At 33.2% G+C, this 20524-nt stretch overlaps 1 protein-coding gene across 1 annotated transcript in view; it reads left to right on the top strand.

The window, feature by feature from the left end:
- Nucleotides 1–4401: 4401 nt before the first annotated feature.
- LOC127698877 (proton-coupled folate transporter-like) overlaps nt 4402–20524 on the top strand; it is a 79158-nt gene continuing 63035 nt past the window's right edge. The window contains exon 1 of the mRNA XM_052202591.1: nt 4402–4434. The gene's annotated coding sequence lies outside the window, so the exon portion shown is untranslated. The remainder of the gene's footprint in view (nt 4435–20524) is intronic.

Below are 20524 nucleotides of genomic sequence, written 5' to 3'. Positions count from 1 at the left end.
CACAAAATGAATATGCAATAAACGAGATCTACGTAGGATTAAAAAGCAGAGGGGAAATGTAAATTGACACACTGGCAAAAGGTTTGTTGTCGAATGTTATAAAAAGGGGAGGAGGCAATTCAATTATGTTACAATTACCCATAACAATAAACTAATCACTGATACCAGGCTTAAAATTTGTACGCCAGACGCGCGTTTCGTCTACGAAAGGTTCATACTTCAACGATTTGTGTTTCGAGTCCACTCGATTCGGGTCTTGTATTTAACCACCACGTCTTTAATAGAGTGTTGTGTCATAGGAATATAAATAAATATGTTATTCGTCTACTAGATTATGAAGTAACGTGAATTTAGCAGTTTGACTCTATAAGAGTTTTACAATTTTTTGGAGAAACCATGAGAGGTGAGTCAGAACTTGGGTATTTCCTTTATTCAACATTTTATTCATTTTTACCTCACTGGGTACATTAACAAAGTAACCCGCTATATATTTAGTTCGAATATCTTTCAATTCACCACAACAGAAAATATAATGAAATTCATTTCCAACAGCTTGTTTACAGAGATTGTACAATCTTTCATCCCTTGGTATACCATTCCAACGTCCCGTCTCAATCGGAAATTTAAGATTGCTGGTTCTCAGTTTACAGATATAGCTTCTATTTACAGGACTTAAACGTAGAAGATAATCTTCTAATTTAAATTCCATCTTAAAATTTAGAATAATATTCCCCATTGTGAAGAATTTGTAACATCTGAAAACCACTTTTGTATAAATTGATCGTGCAATCTCTGTTTTACAACGATTTTCAAAAATTCAGGATTTACATATTCTTGATTATTCCATATTTCACTAAAGCCCGTTTCATCAAATATGGATTTAATATAATTAACCCAGAACATGTTTCTATTACCATTTTCATATAATTTAAACAGTAATTTGTATATTTTACCAGACACTTTCTCTGCATTTCCAACTAATTTGTTCCAGAAAGACATCATTTTTAATTTTATCTGTATTTCTAAGGGTATCGCCCAAGTTCGCCATACACCATAAAAGTAGGCGTGCTTGTTCTAATCCCTAAAATTTTCTTACAAAACTGTAAATGAATTTTTTCTCTAATGTTTTTAATTTTCAAACCCCCAAATCTCAGATGAATATGTCAATATAGGAGACACAAATACATTAAATAGTTTTAGTTGTAAATATATAGGTATACTAATATTACGAATTTTCGTATATAATGAATACAGTGATTTCTGTGCTTGTTCCACAAGTTTTTTTCTTGCAGAACACCACTACTTCTGTTTCCGACACATTAACTTTGAGTTTCCATAAATTACAGTAATTTTCAAACACTTTCAGTGCTTGTTTTAATTCTTGTGGTGATTCTGCAAATATAAAAGTATCGTCTGCATAAAGTAACAAAAATGGTTTCATATATATACCTAGATTCTCAAAACTTATAGAACCCAGAGTTTCAAGTCCGATTTCACAATTTTCAGACAAATATTCTTCTAAGTCATTTGAATAAATAGCGAAAAGAAATGGAGATAAATTCTCTCAAGCTCCTTGCCTTACTCTGATTTTTTTATCACCATCTTTAACACTCCTTGCCTTACACCAATAGCACACGTAAAAAAATCAGAGTATCTATCACCATCTTTAACACAAGATTTGATATTGCTATATAATGAAAAAATAACTTTAAACATTTTCCCTTGAATGTTACTTTTAATTAATTTCTGCCACAGCCCAGCCCTCCAAATTGTATCAAATGCTTTTTTGAAGTCTATAAATGTGCAGAATAATTTTTTTTCTTTGATAAAAATAGAGCAACTAAACAATACAAAATAAAAATATTATCCTGCATAGAATATCCAGTGCGAAAGCCTGCTTGTGTCCCAGATATAAGATCCGTTTCATCTGAAAAAATATTTAATCTTGTGTTTAAGATTGAAGTAAACACTTTACCTAGACATGGCACTAAAGAAATCGCCCAATAATTGTCGGGGTCCTTCGGATCACCTTTATTTTTGTCTATAGCTTGTATAATTCCTAGAAATGTCCATGACTCAGGACTATCACCACTATCAAATACTAGATTAAACAATTTATGGTAGTATGGTAAAAATTTGTATAAAGTTGTTTTCATGTATTCATTTACAATATTATCTATGCCAGGTGCTTTTGAATCTTTCAAATTTTTAATTGCTTTTATGATTTCATCCTCTGTTATTTCAGAATTAAAAAGATCAATATCATTTTGAGAATAAACTCTTGAAAAATCATCCACACTGGCTTCTTCATCATTTTTATTTAAGTCTTTAAAATATTCATATAGGCGATCAAGTGTAATGTTATTTTCTTCAGAAGTTTGAAACTTTGAGAATGACTTCAATATACCCCCAAACTTTTTTGTATTGGTTTTAGAAGCACTTCGAAGTTTCGTCTTAAGTTTCTTCAAATGTTCATTATAACATTTTTTCATTTCTTTCTTTTCTTTCTTATATTCTCGACCCGATCTCGTGAGTATCTGTTTATTTACAGACGACTTTCGCAGATTATATTGTTTACGATTAATATAGCGACTTGGGCATGGTCAATATGATATGATTAACTGAAATTTATATTCTTTGAATTTGTATCCCGAGATTGATCTGACCACCGACGGCCTGTTTTTTGGTTAAAGCGTCAGAGAAATCACGGACTATGCATTTGACGACTTTAAGAACATACATTCGCTAATATATAGGTTAAAGCATGTTTCTTTTGATTTTCATTATATTTTGTTTAGACATTGCTCGAGATCAGATCTTCATGTACTGGTGCAGTATGAAATCTATGAATTACAGTAACCAATATGAAAACAAAACCATCAAAAATACTAGGCTTAAAATTAAGTGTACGAGACGGCATGATTTCTTAATTTCGTGTGTTTTTTCACGGGGGTTGGGAGGGGGTATAGGGCTGAGATATAAGGATATAAGATATAAAATAAAGTCTGAACACACTTTGTTGAAGACTGTGTCATGCCTTTGATGTCTTTTTGTTAATTTTGTCTTTGGGTTGCTGCTTCATTGATGTCTACCTCCACATCTTCTTTCATTCAAATATATTCTTGAAAGGGCAAGTCGATTTTAAACAAGTTCTGAGTAAATTCAACAGAGATGGCAAAATATCACAAACACAACACAAATTTCTAAAAAAAAAATATATGAAGGGAAGCTCCGCACTTATGTAAAATTTAAGAATAATTATGGTTTCGAAAAATATCTAAATATCATGTCCAATTTTGAACTAAGAAGATCATTAACAAAATTTAGGGTGTCATCTCACCATTTGCAGATTGGACGATACCAGGGTACTCCTCCACACCTTAGACTATGTCAGCAGTGTAACTCTGGTAATATTGAAGCTGATGTTCATTTTCTCTTTTATTGCACAAAATATAACGAAGACAGACACCATTTATATCACATTATTTCGGAATCATGTCCCAGTTTCATTAACTTAAATTCCCAAGAGAAATTGCTATGGCTGCTGTCTTGTGAGAACTCAACTGTATAAAAAGAGTTGTGTATATTCCTAGTTAAACACTGCAATTAGCAGATTTATATGACATGTTTCGCATAATTAGCAATTGTTGTTATTTAATTAAAAAAAAAATTTGTTAATTGACCGGATTCAGTTTCTCTATTTATTATGTTCATCTGCTTCTGACACGGGGAGGATTGCTGTTATAGCCTATCGCAATCAACAGTATATCCTAGAGCACCGTCCCTTGGTGTCTCCTGCAGATGAACAAATTTCCATCTTTATAGATAATAATTAAAAGTTTGTTCAAACTTTATTATTAATATTCTTTTATTTTTTTTATTTTTGCACTGCTGGACATAGAAATAATAATGGTAATAAGGAAGGAAGGGAAAAAAAAATACTCAAGAGTACTTTAAATGTATTTTTGTTATTAATACTATTTTCATTTGTCTATTATAATATCTGTCACGTTATATACTGTACAATGTCTCATGTTTGTTGCTTATACTATCATAATTGTTAATTGTAAATGCCCCCTGTGGGACCCTGATTGGAATAATAAAATATTTGATTTGATTTGATTTATAGCAAAACTACACAGCATTATTTATGACACCGGTGTATACTTTAAAGAAAGGTACACTTAGCAACATAAAAATAAAACAAGACATTAATTATTAGTGGGGTCTAAATGTTCACAATTCAATTATAGTTATAAAATAGCCTTTGCGGGAAAAGGGGGATAACTGTATTTTAGAATTTTATAATAAAATCATGTTCGAAAATATAGGACGAGAAAATCCGAATTTTAACTGTTTACCTGCATTTATAACGTTCTAGTTATTGACCCATACCGCAAAGGCCCAAGGAAGTAAACATAACACCGACTTAATGTGAGTTGTATTTTATGAAGTATTTCAAAATAATTATATGTACCGTTGTTGGTGAAATACACTTTTCATTTATTAAAACCTGTTCATCATGTTTTACAAAATTTGATTACTGAATGATGGAAAGTAACTTAAATTTCTAGCTTTTGCTAATTTTGAAATAAATAACTCTTATAATCAAGATTTAATGAAGTTTTTTGGAAAGCCATTACATTGATGTGATCAGATTTAAATCAGTCAGCCTGCAACCAATGAAAAATAGAGTTGCGTGAAAATTATATCGGATGATGACAATAATAAATGAGTCATCAGAACAAGAACTTAAGAGTGTCTTGTGACTGACAACCTTTCAAATTTGACATCCACACGGGAAAGGGTGTATCATATACCAATACTGTACAAAATAAACCACACCAGAGAACTAAGGATTCGTAAACAAAGGTAAATCGGACTTAGATTCCCCCTTTTTATTATTTCATTTATATCTTTTGTTTCTTTTACTTGTATTTGCTCATACCATTACAATTGGTGTAGACCTGGAGATATAAAGGTAGTCTAACTTGTTGAGATAGGGAAGTTCTTCTTTGGCTCAATTGTTTAGAGCGCTGCCTTCCACATCCCGAGATTGAGGGTTCGAATCCCGCTGGTACAATCCGTGGATTTTCACAACAGTGGCGCTGCGAGAATCTACTACTGGTACACACGAGTGTATGTGGAGTATTGTCCGGCGGTTGGATTTTTCCTAAAAAAATATTCTGATCCCCAATTTGATGAAAACAAATATTGTGGTCAAGCAGATGACAAAAAAAAAATATTCTGAATCCAGATTCCCCCCGGCCCTACATTATAGTGTTTAATTTTGAAAAAAATAATTTGATTGATAGCGTCGCTTTACGCGAACATTTTTTCTGACTCAGACAAAAAACCATAACCCCCCCTTGAAGTTAAATGGTTGCTCCCTTAAATATGGTCATGAGGTTTGACCAGGTCATTAGATGACAAGTGCCATGTCATGGGTGACATGCAGGGGAATGGCCAGAGGGTTTCTGAGTGGAAGACTCGGGGTGTACAGTAGTGGACCTGTGAGCTGCTCGGATGGATGGTACGTAGCCCCAAAAAAAGAAAAGTGGGAAGAGTGTTGTAGACCTGGAGATATACAGGTAGTCTAACTGGTTGAGTATGGGAAGATATTCTTTTGCTCAATTGGTTAGAGCGCTGCCTTTAGATCCCGAGATGGAGGGTTCGAATCCCACTGGTACCATCCGTGGATTTTCACCGACACGCCGAGTCGTATTTTAAACTTGCTAGTTCACACGGTAACAGTCCGCAGGAAGACATGTCACCCTTCTCGGACACATTATTCTGACTCCGAGCTGACTAATCATTGCTCTTACTCCATAATGCGATTAAGAGCTTGACATCTCGTATGGAAACTTATTATATATCTTTAGTGAGGGACGGTAGGAGGGGGTGTCATCCCGAATTCCCGAAAAAATAAAGTATTCTTTCCCGGATTCCGAAAAATTAGTCATTAATTCACGAGTCCTGATAGTTGTAAATTTCGAATTCCCGCCAAAATAAAGGCCCAATCCTGACGTCCCGAAAAAGTTCCTTCAGCCCGTCTATAGTTGAAGCCAGTGCTTTGACCTCTGTATGGCTTTTGGTTGTTTTGACGCTTGGTAGCTGTTTTATTGACGTATTCCCCCTTATTTGCTTTTATATATGCATATGTGACCAGCCATTAGTTTTTTAAGGATTATGGAGGTACCAGGGTCAAAATGAGTTTTTTTGCATTTTTATGAAGTATAATTAGATTCAAATCTTTTTTAATTAATCAAAATATAATTGTAGCTTTGATAACTAAATAACTGAAGAATTTTAATTCGGTTGCCATAGCAACAATGTACCGGAATCTGCAATCAAATTCATATTGATTTAAACATTTTTCTTTCTTTCGTAAGGAAATAAACATCAATGCAAAGAAAGTGAAAAACAAGATATATAATATACCATCAAGGAGCTGTATATTATTTTTCAAATATGCTTTCTAATATTCATCTCGTCCTGAACATGCATGAAATTTGCCACTGGATGTTAAGCAACCAACAATCAATCAATCAATCTAATGTTCATCTATTATCTTATTGTGAATACATATTGTACATGTATCCTGACAAAGTGCTTAAATCAAAGATCTGTTAATGCAGAGCAAGATGAAAAATCAAACAGCATAATCAATTAGGTGAAAGGGATGCAGTAAAAATTTCAACAACCGATACATCTTGTTTATGTAGCTATAAGACAGTCACAGATAAAAAAAACCTAGGAATAACTATGGGATGAGACACTATTGGGGTCCCACTGGGCAGGTATATCTTGCTTGATTTACATGTACCGGTGTATGTCCATACATATGTTCATATTTTCCCTTACAATGTGAAACAATGAGATTGACTCCAAAAACTTGGTGTTTATTCTTCAATCTATTTCGGGAAAGTAAAAATTTTTCGGTACTTTATTTTCATAAATAATATCTCGCAATGGTGACATAATTTAAACCATTTTGTATATTCGAAAACGTATTAATGATTCAGGAGAAAGGTTTTACGCAATTAAATCTAAAAGATAAATTTTGTGAATTTAGAACGCGATTCTAAACGGGATTTTAACCTCAATCATTAATTTTAAGTAAAAGATCTACTTGTTTTGTATATCTTAATATGAAATTCAAATGTCCTCAAGTCATGAAAAAATGAATCTTTATATTACCGCATGATATAATTGGCCATTCAATAACAGGTGTCCCGATTACGTTACGTGACTTTACATCGACGTTTTCTCATTATGACGTTTACCGCCATAAGCCTAGAAATGTCTTGGCGGGTCACATATGTCTATTAAAACTCCGTGTTAAATTTTGAATGGTTGTTTGATAAAAGATGTAGTTTTAAAACGCTTTGCCGTAAATTATGCTTAAGATCAAAATATGTAGCACCTATAGAAATTGGGATACATCCTTCATATGTTACTTCAGGATTTAGAAAGTACAGCATATCTGCAAATTTAAAATTATTTCTCACTTTCTTAGTTTATATTATAGAATGGATTCCATCGAGGAAGATAAACCACTTTTGCTCGTACCAGATGGGCCCACGGAGAAACCAGTCATTGTTCGTCCAGTGTATCAGTTCGTTGCGATAGAAATTATTTGCATTCTGCATTTTGGAGCTTTGATGGCAATGCTTCCAATCCAGCAGTTTTATATTATAGACGAAATTGCAAAGAAATATGGGGAAGACGGTGAAAAATCAAACGTTGATTATTGCCCCAAAAGCCCCGAATTTTCAAACAGTACCAGTAATATTGTACAAGCAGAATCTGCAAACATACTCATGTATCTGGGATTCGTCGGCACATTAATCGCTGTGATTCCCATATTGGTATTGGGTTCACTAACTGACAGATACGGAAGAAAATTTCCATTGTATCTATCATTGGTTGGAATTTTACTCAAAGAAATTGTAATGACTGTTACCGTTTACAAAGGGTTGTCACTCTGGTTTTTAGCTTTGGGAGAATTTTTCCTCGGCATCACTGGACATTTTGGTCTATTTTTAGCTGCTATGATGGGGATGATTGCCGATATTACAACTCCTGGTAAAGACAGAGCAATAAAGATAACCGTTTTGGAAGGAACTGCGGCCGTTGCCATAGCATTTTCGATTTTAGGTATTGGCTTTTGGATAAAAGACGGGAATTATAGACACCCATTGATAATGTGCATCGCATGTACCGTTTTGGATCTAATATTAACATTAACATTATTGTCCGAGACGTCCAAGACAAAGAAAAAGAAGGACACTAGGATATGCACCAAATCAGTTATGTGCGCATGTTTTGATGTGTACAGAAATGGGAGCAGGAAAAGAAATAAAAAAATGTTGATAGGACAAATCATATTTTGTATCAATGTTGGGGCACTCTTGGGGAAATCTAACGTTGTTACTTTATTCCTCCTCCACAAGCCGTTGTGCTGGAGTGAGGTTCACGTTCAGGCTTTCACATGCTTCCACATCTTGGTGAACTGGGGTGCAATATTATTTGGCATTAGAATTTTACACAAATACCTTGCAGATTACACTATTGTTATAGCAGGAACAGTGTCGGCCATAGCAAGCTCTGTCACTTTGGCTTTTAGTATAGAAGACTGGATAGTTTATTTATGTAAGTATTTTTACGGTTAAAAAAATAAAGAGACATAAAGGGTATGCGTCAGTGAAACAGCAACCTTACAACACAGAAAAGTCTGAAGACGACTGGAGGTAAACATATGGTTTTCAACAATAGAGTATAACAAGCTCTAGATCGTCTCGAATAGAAAATGAGGTTGCAAGTATCAAATATCGATCAGATGTCCGCATTAAATTAAAAAAAAGCATTACGAGAACTACTGACGAGGCTTGTCTATCTTGGACATGTGGCCGGTTAAAATCTCACACTCCTTTAATCTCGATAAGTGAAATGGCAAATTTGACATCGTCTTTCTAATACAGCCATCGCAAATGTCTATTTCATCAAGATATGCAGGTCAAACACAAGATAATTATAGATTATCGTTGGTTATCTCAACGAGATTGATTTTCTCGCTTGAGCCGGTACGGCGAAAGTGAGAAAAGCAATCGAGTTGAGATGACCAATGATATTCTGTTTATCGCTATTTTACCAATGAAGACGTTGTTAATTTCCTTGACAACGGCACGTGTTCCCTTAGTTTCTAGCGATAATTTTGATATCACTCGACTCCGCTGAGAACGGAAATTATCAGTCAGCAAGATCAAAGGAAAAATTCGTAAAATAGCGATAATACAGCAAACATTAATTTTCTTGATTTATTCAAATATATCATCCTTTATTAAAACAATCAGGTAGAAAAAATGCTAAGAGTTTTGTGTGAGAAAATGATGGTTTATTTAAATTGGCTTTGAACGAGTTTCCAGTAACTATGAGTACTCTTATGTCGGTAGTTTGTATTTTATTTTTGTTATTATGTTTTAGCTTCGTGCCGACGTAAAGAGTCAACCACTTTCCAACTGATGATTACAGTTTTTTCTTATGTTAGGCTGTTATACCGCTGTCCAGGTTTGGGGAGGGTTGAGCACTACAAACATGTGTAACCCCGTCACACTATTTATGTGCCATTCTGAAGTCAGGAGAATCTATATAAACGCAGTTGTTGTTTTTTGTTATCTGTCAGGTTGTTTTAAGCATACATCAGGTCGTTGGTTTTCTCTTTTGAATTGTTGTATCCTTTTTCTTGCCGGTGCCTTTTGTAGCTAACTATTCAGTATATGGGTTTTCTCATTGTTGAAGGCCGTATACCATGGTGGCATATAGTGTTGTTCACATCTTTGTTATCTAGTCTTTGGTTGCTAGTCAACTCGTTGGCAATCATGCCACTTATTTTATATTAAGAAGCAAATCGGAAAATTAAGCAACAATTTACCCCTCGCACAACATAAAATCAGTTACCTCTTTATCGAAGGTGAAAGGCAAGAACGTATATTTCGTGTGCTACATGGATTCGATCAATATGTTACTTAAATGACATTATGATTGTATTTAATCTGATTTAAATGCAGATCTTGTGTCCAAGCTTTGAACACAGGATCTATATTTTTGTCGAGCCTGCGACTTTTGTCGCAGAAAGCTTGACATAGGGATAGTGATCCGGCGGCGGCGGCGGCGGCGGCGTTAGCTAACTTCTTAAAAGCTTTATATTTTAGAAGGTGGAAGACCTGGATGCTTCATACTTTGTATATGGATGCCTCATGTTATGAAGTTTCCGTCAGTCACATGTCCAAAGTCCTTGACCTCATTTTCATGGTTCAGTGACTACTTGAAAAAAAAGTTAACATTTTTTGTAATGTTAAATTCTCTCTTATTATAAGTAATAGGATAACTATATTTGGTATGTGCGTACCTTGCAAGGTCCTCATGCCCGTCAGACAGTTTTCACTTGACCTCGACCTCATTTCATGGATCAGTGAACAAGGTTAAGTTTTGGTGGTCAAGTCCATATCTCAGATACTATAAGCAATAGGTCTAGTATATTCGGTGTATGGAAGGACTGTAATGTGTACATGTCCAACTGGCAGGTGTCATCTGACCTTGACCTCATTTTCATGGTTCAGTGGTTATAGTTAAGTTTTTGTGTTTTGGTCTTTTTTTCTTATACTGTATGCAATAGGTCTACTATATTTGGTGTATGGAAATATTTTATGATCTATATGTCAGTCACGCAGGTTTTATATGACCTTGACCTCATTTTCACGGTTCATTGCTCGGTGTTAAGTTTTTGTGTTTTGGTCTGTTTTTTTTAAACTATAAGCAATAGGTCAACTATATTTGTTATGTGGAAGAATTGTTAACTGTACATGTCTGCCTGGCACGGTTCATCTGACCTTGACCTCATTTTCATGGTTCATTGGTCAATGTTTAGTTTTCTTGGTTAATGTTAAGTTTATGTGACAGTTGTAATAAAGCTTTATATTAAGGACTATCAACATAATATCAATGATTAGTAAAGCAGGCGAGACATTTCAGCGTGTGCACTCTTGTTCCAATTTGCTTCGATGTCACAAATTTTATCTTGATTCTGATACATACTCTACTACCTTTATTCGTGTCTCTTTCGAGGCACACTACACTAAAAAACGCAACTTGCACAGACTCTGCTACGGGAAATGAAGTAGTGTGACTTATTTAGAGGGAAGCATGTCTTCTCCGAGGCGAAACACGTCTTTCACGGAATCCAAGATCATAACATAAAAAATCAAATTAAAAGGAAAAAATCTACGATATGTCTATTTTTGTGCATACGACTTGTGTTTCTGGACTAAACTTCACCAGGTACTCTCGAGATCAGATTGGCAAACCAAAGGCATAAATCATTAGTATCAACAATAAATGGACCTAAGCTGAATTACCAAAAACTTATTTTTGTCTCCCCTGCGACTGCGAGACCAGGTATTACTATCCGGCGGCGTAAACTATTTGTATAAAGCTTTATATTTCAGAAGGTAGACGACCTGGATGCTTCATACTTTGTATGCAGATACCTTATGTTCCGAAGTTTCCGTCTGTCCTATGTCCATTGTCCTTGACCTCATTTTCATGGTTCAGCGACTGTTTGAATTAAAAAAAAAAAATTTGTCATGTGAATTTCTCACTTATAATAAGTAATAGGAAAACTATATTTTGTATACAGGTTCCTTGCAACGTCTGCATGTCCGTTAGACAGAGTTCAACTGACCTCGACGTCATTTCATGGATCAGTGATCAAGATTAAAGTTACATGATTAGGTCAGTTTCTCAGATACTATAAGCAGTAGGTCATCTATATGTGGTGTATGGAATGATTGCGAGTGGTACATGTCAGTCTGGCAGGTTTCATCTGACTTTGACCTCATTTTCATGGTTCATTGGTAAATGTTAAGTTTTTGTGTTTTGGTCTGTTTTTTTCAAATACTTTAAGAAGTAGGTCAACTATATTTGGTGTGTGGAATGATTTTAAGGTGTACATGTCTGTCTGGCAGGCATGATATGACCTTGACCTCATTTTCATGGTTCATTGGTCAATGTTAAGTTTTTGTGTTTTGGTCTGTTTTTCAAATACTTTAAGCAGTAGGTCAACTATATTTGGTGTATGGAATGATTGTAAGGGGTACATGTCAGTCTGGCAGGTATCATCTGACCTTGACCTCATTTTCATGGTTTATTGGTCAATCTTTAGTTTTTGTGTTTTGATCTGTTTTCAGTTACCATAAGCAATAGGTCAACTATATTTGGTGTATGGAATAATTGTAAGGTGTACATGTCTGTCTGACCGGATTTATCTGACCTTGACCTCATTGTCATGGATCTTAAAAAAGCGTAAAGTTTATGTGATGCTTGTAGTAAAACCTTTATTTTTTAAGACTTTCAACATAAAATCAATGTTCATTAAAGCAGGTGAGACATTTCAGCGTTTGCGCTCTTGTTTATATTAAGGAATAATATTTTTCAATAGTATATATATTGCTAAATACTTTTGGTCTCTATTTGACACTATTACTATATTACAGATGCAGTGATTGGTATTATGGCAGTCTCGATTTCACCCTTACTAAGATCGGTTCTTTCAAGGCTGGTGTCACCAGATGAACAAGGTAATATTTTGTTCAGACTCTTGTCAGATCATGTTATGTCACGAACAAGACAATGTTTTTATCCAAGCTATTGTATCATTCAATGAACATGTCAAATGATGAACGATAGACTGATTTTAATAGCCTCATGTCACTTCATAAACAGAGTAATGTTTTGCTTGGGTTCGGATCTCCTGAGGAACAGAGTTATGTTTTTGTTCAGGCTTATGACATTAAAATTTTTTTTTTATCCAGGCTTGTATCACTAAATGAAAAAGGCAAATGGTTTAGCCCAGTCTCTGGTCAACGCATGAACAAGGTAACGTTTTTACTAAATGGAAAGATGGTAGGTAACACAGCTGCACCATTAAAAAGGGTGAGAAGATACCAAGGATCAATTAAATCTGCAGCAGTAATTTTTCCAGCATGTCACTAAAAGAATGTTCATGTCGTAATTGTCATTACATTTTATTTTTAGGAAGCCTTTTTGCTTGTATTGGTAGTTCTGAATTGTTGCTGACATCACTTGCACAGCTGTTTTATGGTTTTGTTTACAAAGAGACTGTTAGTTATCTTCCAGGATTGGTATTTTTGATAACGGCTGGAATTCTAGTCATAGAATTCTGTTTATCTTTGTAAGTATAATCTTTAGTACAATTTTTACTTTTTATAACTAAATTTCTTTGTATTCAAGCATGAAATGCATGAAAGAAATTCTGGTAAGATAAGAGTTTTCAATACATATATTTTTCCCTTCGTGCCCCTTCCTAAATTTTACAACTCTCTGCCTTATTGGAGGATTTTTTGCCATCAGTCATGGTTTATTGACTTTGAAACTTTTGCATAATTAAGAGATTGTGTCAGTTTAAGATGAATCACTTTAAATGGTAAGTCATTGATATTTGGTATGCAGTTGCATTATCATTTGCACGTCTCATTTTCATGGAGATTATATGACCTCATCCCCTCAGTCATGGTTGACTTTGTAACTTCTGTTTCGGTAACATGTTAAAGATTGTGTTTAGGTTAGTTTAAGGGGAACCATTTATGATAGAACCTTTATGATAAGTCAATGGTATTTGGTGTTCAGTTGTATTAGCATTGGCATATCTCATTTCTACTGAGATTATTTTGCCCTGCATCATCAGTCATGGTAAATTGACTGAATGTTTTGCATAGTTTACATGTTAAAAGTATTGCAATTTTAGTTTGAAAATTTGCATTTACTAGTAATCAAAATTACGTACAGGCAAGACATATCTATGTGTCAACAGTTTATTCTGTATTTTACTGATAAATGGACTTTTATGCAGTCAACATAATATTTTTACCATGGCAGTTGCAGGCGAGACACAAGGTTCCACAGAACACTTTATACAAATTTTTAAATCAATTATTTTTTTCAAACTTTTCTGTAAAATATGTACATATATTCCTTATAGGAGGGAATTTTGGCTGAAACCATCATCTGGCATCGAAATAACAGTTTTTGCAAGAATTTTGAATCCTAAAAGCAAAATGTACAACAAAATTATATATGCATCTTCATATCAATTGAATAATAAAGGTTATGACTGATCAGATTGAAAGAAGCCCAGAAAACAACAACTAACAAAAAAAGACACAAAATACCATTTGAATTTTCAACTTCTTCTCCATATTTCTTTCCATCTTCGTCTATTACATAAAACTGTTGGATTAGGAGCATTGCCATCAGAGCACCAAAACTGATCACATTAACTGAAAGCTAATTCAAAGGCAATTAGATTATCAAAATAAGGTTTCGTTCAGTGTATGTTCACTTGTGTTAATATGTCTTTTGATTGAGTTAAGCCATTTCAATTGATATTTTATAGTGTGTCTTTCTATGTTGTGATGTTACACTATTGTTTCAGATAAGGGTGAAGGTTGGTACCTATTAAAACGTTTAAACCCGCTGCATTTGTTTGCACCTGTCCTAAGTCAGGAATCTGATGTTCAGTAGTTGTCGTTTGTTGATGTGGTTCATAAGTGTTTCTCGTTTTTTATATAGATTAGACCGTTAGTTTTCCCGTTTAAATGGTTTTACACTAGTCATTTTTGGGGCCCTTTATAGCTTGCTGTTCGGTGTGAGCCAAGGCTCCGTGTTGAAGACTGTACTTTGACCTATAATGGTTTACTTTTACAAATTGTGACTTGGATGGAGAGTTGTCTCATTGGCACTCATACCACATCTTCTTATATCTATTTATTGAAAACCTGAAGTAAGAGCGCATTACATATACATTTTTGTAAAATTCAACATAATATTATATAATACATATACATTTTATTTCATTTTCAGAGTTCTATACAGTATTATGTCCTCAGAACCGATATCTGTAACAGAAACAGTTATTAAAGTCTCCTAGATTTTAGAGCGGCTGTATCAGGAACCTTGATAGAAATCTCTGGATTTAAATTTATATCAAAAACAGTAGTTGAAATCTCCAATATTTAAGATCTGTGATCCAATATCAAAAACAATTGTAAAACATCCTGTATTTGAGAGCTGTATATGTAAGAAACAATGATTGCAATCATATTAATTTAAGACATGTCTCCCTAATGCATGAAATCTCATAAATTTTAAAAGTTGTCTCCCTTATGCAGGTAATCTCCTTAATGTTTAGATCTTTCTATTTATAAGAGAAACAGTGGTTGAACTCTCTAATATTTTAGACAACCAGTAGTTAGAATCCCTTGATTTTAAGATCTGTCTCTATGTTGTTTTTTACCAGACATATATGGTGGTATCTCCTTTATTTAGGATCTGTTGGAATTTATCAGGAACAGGGATTGAAGGTTGCATAGATTAAAGAACAATACCATAGTTGAAATCTCCTTAATTAAGATATGTCTGTCTTAATTAGACATTCAAATGAAACCTCCTTTTAAATTTAAGATCTGGTTATCTCCATAAAAACAGTGAATACATTCTCCTTGCTAAAAGTTAATGGTCAACTGATTGTCATTGTTAGAAACTGCAGTTTAATTCTTCATAGATCTTTCTGTATATCAGAAACAATAGTTGAAGTCTCTTAGATTTAAGACTGGTCTATTTCAGAAAAAGTTGTTGAAATCTCCTAGATTTTAGACAGGTCTATTTCAGAAAAAGTGGTTGAAATCTCCTAGATTTAGGATATGTCTATATAGGTCAGAAAAAGAGGATGAAGTCTCCTAGATTGATTTGTCTATTTATCTTAATACCTTATATTTTGATTCCAAAAAAAAAATTAAGCATGAAGTGTTACACCAATACATTCATCATGCTTTTATAGTTATTAAGTTCTGAATTTAAGTACAATGAGTAAACACCTCAGACACCCATCGGAGTGGTCTATATTTTATTAGTATCCTCCTTTAGTACAAAACTCTTCATTAACATCTTGGTCATTGTGACCTACATTTTAAGCTTGAGTGATTTAAGGTAATTTTTTGCACTTTGGTTATTATATCTGACATCGATTGATATTTAAGCATTATGATCCCCTTGTTTAGAACTGTAATTTTTTAATGTTTAGAAACATGGGTAATTAAGTTCTGCATTAAGGTATAGCTAGGGAGTCTAAATGATAGACAATAGATTTTTCTTAAACTTCTTTAAAAGACTTCTGGGTCAATGTACTTTCAAATTTCAATATAAAAGCTGATTAAAATTCAATGAGAGAATTGCTTTTCATAAATGCTTCCGTAATATCAAATAAGGCCTTATTTTCTTGAAAATCAAAAAAACACAAATTGTCCTATCAAATTCAATATAATCATCTTCCCTTGATTTTAAAAGGATTTATTCTGAAAATTTTAAATACACTTTTCAACATTTAATTTTTTGATTAATCTTTAGGTTAATCTTAAAATTTCTAGTTTTAGATGCTTCTGTTGTAAATTGAATGATACGTGGTAAAATATTTTTAAACCAAACAAGTATTTTGGAAACATATAAAAAAGATGTGGAAACATGCCCAGAAGAAGTGCTCAGAAAAAGACGCATGAACTTCCTTAAGGGCAGTACTTTTGAAACCACATGTCTAGTCATTTGTGTTAAATAGTACAGTGCAATTTAACTAACTTTTAGTCACTACATATCTACAATTTATTAGTGAATGTCTTTGTTTAGTTCTTCATTTAGGACCTTTCCCCTAAAACTCTACATAGTATATATATCAATGATATTTTACTATTGTATCACCCTTATTTTGTTTAATATAGTTCCACTACAATTAGATCACTATAGCCTATTTTTAACCATTGAGTAACTTCAATGGTTTAGTTTTGTGTTCATATTATATCTGATTTCCAGTGCAGCATATAAGTGAAACATAGCTGTATAGTACAACACAGTCCCTAGGCATTTGAGTGCCTGAAAGCTTCATCTCATGTTCAAACGATTTTTGTTAATTTTTTCATTCAAATTTATTTTTAAAGACACAGGGTGGTGTGTTTATGACATCTCTAAACTACCCTCAAATCTACCTCCAGAATACTGCACAATTCAGCATTACTCGGGAAATCAAGACCTACATTTACAATTTACAAGACAATTATGCAGCATTAATGTTTATTAATATTGGGCATCTGCCTGGGCCATACAGAGACATTCTGTATTTATAATATTAGGATTTTTCCTATTTTTTTTTTATTCCATTTCATGTTTTTATAATCAGATTGTTTATGTTTTTTACAACTTTAGTTAAATCACTTTACCAAATAACACCTTCTTCTTTATATTTTGTTTCAGTTTGTAAGTAATCAGTATTTGTAAGGGTTACATGTTTCATCGGATCAGATCTGATGGTTCTTAAAATATAGTGTTCATTTGAGTGATTATAATGTTACACCGGACTTTTTATTGAAATATTGTGTTATTTTGAGTAGTTATTTTGTTACATTCTGTGTTTTAAAATATTTGTTATTTTAAGTGACTTTTTGTTAGATCTGTTTTATCAAAAAGGTAATGCTATTATACATATCTGGATGAGTGTTTCATCCTGATTTTTTTTTATGTATTCATGCATAATGTTATATGAGTCAAAAATATAGAGTGAAATATATTTACATGTGTATTATGTACATGTTTGGGATGAATTATATAAAAATAATGAGAGCTTTATAGAAATTTGCTTCATTTGATTAAAAGGAAAAATGAATAGGGTTGATGTCAATGAGATAACAACCTACAATAATATATTACAACAAAGAACATCCAAAGGGTCCACCAGAGAGTCTAAATAAATTGTGAATCAATTATCAGAGGTACAATGTATAAAATCTACACCATATATTTAAACAGTTAAATAGTAAAAACTTTACTTTAGACATACCGTGGTAAGCAAGGTAAATAAAGTACACATATTTTTTGTTTATTCTTTGTGAAATACTGTAAATTATATTATATTATAGCGTGCGTTTATCATTGCGATTTTTTTTTTTTTAAGAACGGAAAAAGATTTGAGAATGATTAGGGCTATTCCAGGACATTTTGCATACAGATAAATGTATAAGATATCAGAATGGGAGTTTTTCACTATTGCAATACCCACTTAGTCGCATAATTCGCATTAATAAAAACCTCGCAATAATTTCTGAATTTACGGTAACTTATCCATCTCATTCAATCAAAGGAAATAATGCCATCTGAAAAAAATCCAATGTTTCCCTTTTTGAAAACACGGTTTTTAGATACATTCCCAAAATCATACTTGAAGTTTAATATATTATTCTGAAAATGAATTTAGGATAGCTATATTACGATTTAAGGTGGTATGGGGTCTTCCACCATCTCAGATCGAGTAAAATAGCACAACACCATAGGCCTAGATTTTCAATCAAGTCGGCAAATTTTGATGCCGTGATGAAATTTACAAATAAGAATTTTCATTTAAATGAACAAATTAATGTGATTTTATCTTATAATCATTTATATTTTAATAAAGGTAAAATATTTTTGATTGTTTTCATTTGTTTTTACTTAGCATATATATATATATTGTTACATCTTGTGATCAATTTATTTGGCAATCGCCAATGGCAGTCAGCAGGGTTTAAGAACATCAGTTGTTCGACCTGTTAGTCAAATGCGTTTTGTTAAAATATACTTTTTCACTTTTTTGGCCTTTTGGAAAATGTTGTTTGTGCTGTATTTAGACCCTTCTACAACAAAATTTGTTTTACATGCACACGTGTAAAAATTGCGATTTTTATCCAACGCAATTATAGGTTTGAACGTAGTAGTCAATTTAGACTTATACAAGTCTAAATTGAAAACTACGTTCAAACCTATGATTGCGTTGGATAAAAACCGCAATTTTTATACGTGTGCATGCAAAACAAATTTCTTGGTAGAGGGGTCTAAATACAGCACAAACAATATTTTCCAAAAGACCAAAAAAGTGAAAAAGTAAATTTTAACAAAACGCATTTGACTAGCAGGTCGAACAACTGATGTTCTTAAACCCTGCTGACTGCCATTGGCGATTGCCAAATAAACGGATCACAAGATGTAACAAAATGGATCTTATTATTAATTTATTACCAAACAGAAAACAATAAACTTGCGGAAAAGATGGTATACCACAAACATGAGGTGCAAAAATTTGTACACCATATCCGGATTTCGACAATTAATGTCTCTTCAGTGATGTTAGGAATCGAAACGGTATTTGGAAGGCCATATAATTTACCTCAATTTAGGATAGACTCTTGAATTTTGAAAGAGTCGAAATAGGATGAACGAATCATATATCTAAATTGAAAACAACGTTCAAACCTATGATTGCGTTGGATAAAAACCGCAATTTTTATACGTGTGCATGCAAAACAAATTTCTTGGTAGATGGGTCTAAATACAGCACAAACAACATTTTCCAAAAGACCAAATGAGTGAAAAAGTATATTTTAACAAAACGCATTTGACTAGCAGGTCGAACAACTGATGTTCTTAAACCCTGCTGACTGCCATTGGCGATTGCCAAATAAACGGATCACAAGATGTAACAAAACAGATCTTATTATTAAATTATTACCAAACAGAAAACAATAAACTTGCGGAAAAGATGGTATACCGCAAACATGAGGTGCAAAAATTTGTACACCATATCCGGATTTCGACAATAAATGTCTCTTCAGTGATGTTAGGAATCGAAACGGTTTTTGGAAGGCCATATAATTTACCTCAATTTAGGATAGACTCTTGAATTTTGAAAGAGTCAAAATAGGATGAACGGATCATATAAACCCGAAGGCAAATATAATACAAGCCCAAACGAAAAAATATAAACAAGTCTAAATTGAAAACAACGTTCAAACCTATGATTGCGTTGGATAAAAACCGCAATTTTTATACGTGTGCATGCAAAACAACTTTCTTGGTAGATGGGTCTAAATACAGCACAAACAACATTTTCCAAAAGACCAAATGAGGGAAAAAGTATATTTTAACAAAACGCATTTGACTAGCAGGTCGAACAACTGATGTCCTTAAACCCTGCTGACTGCCATTGGCGATTGCCAAATAAACGGATCACAAGATGTAACAAAACAGATCTTATTATTAAATTATTACCAAACAGAAAACAATAAACTTGCGGAAAAGATGGTATACCGCAATATATATAATGACTGAATAATAGCCAAAGTTAAATCTTACAGGGCGATGGATCATATAATTATGATACAGTACACTACAAAATATGATATATAACCAGTCTAAAAGGGTACAACATCACCAAAAAATAACAATAAAATGAACAAATGTAACTATAAATATTTCGGATAACAGATATCCTTCATCAGTATGATCACGATGTAAAATGAATCTTATCAATCTATTCTGATTATAAAACTATAGCAATCATGAATTCTATACAAAAAAAAACAGTTTTACCAGA

Source organism: Mytilus californianus, unplaced genomic scaffold, assembly GCF_021869535.1.
Source record: "Mytilus californianus isolate M0D057914Y unplaced genomic scaffold, xbMytCali1.0.p SCAF_4, whole genome shotgun sequence".
Taxonomy (NCBI): domain Eukaryota; kingdom Metazoa; phylum Mollusca; class Bivalvia; order Mytilida; family Mytilidae; genus Mytilus; species Mytilus californianus.
The sequence above is the reverse complement of the archived record's forward strand: the minus strand, read 5'-3'. Positions and strand labels throughout refer to the sequence as shown.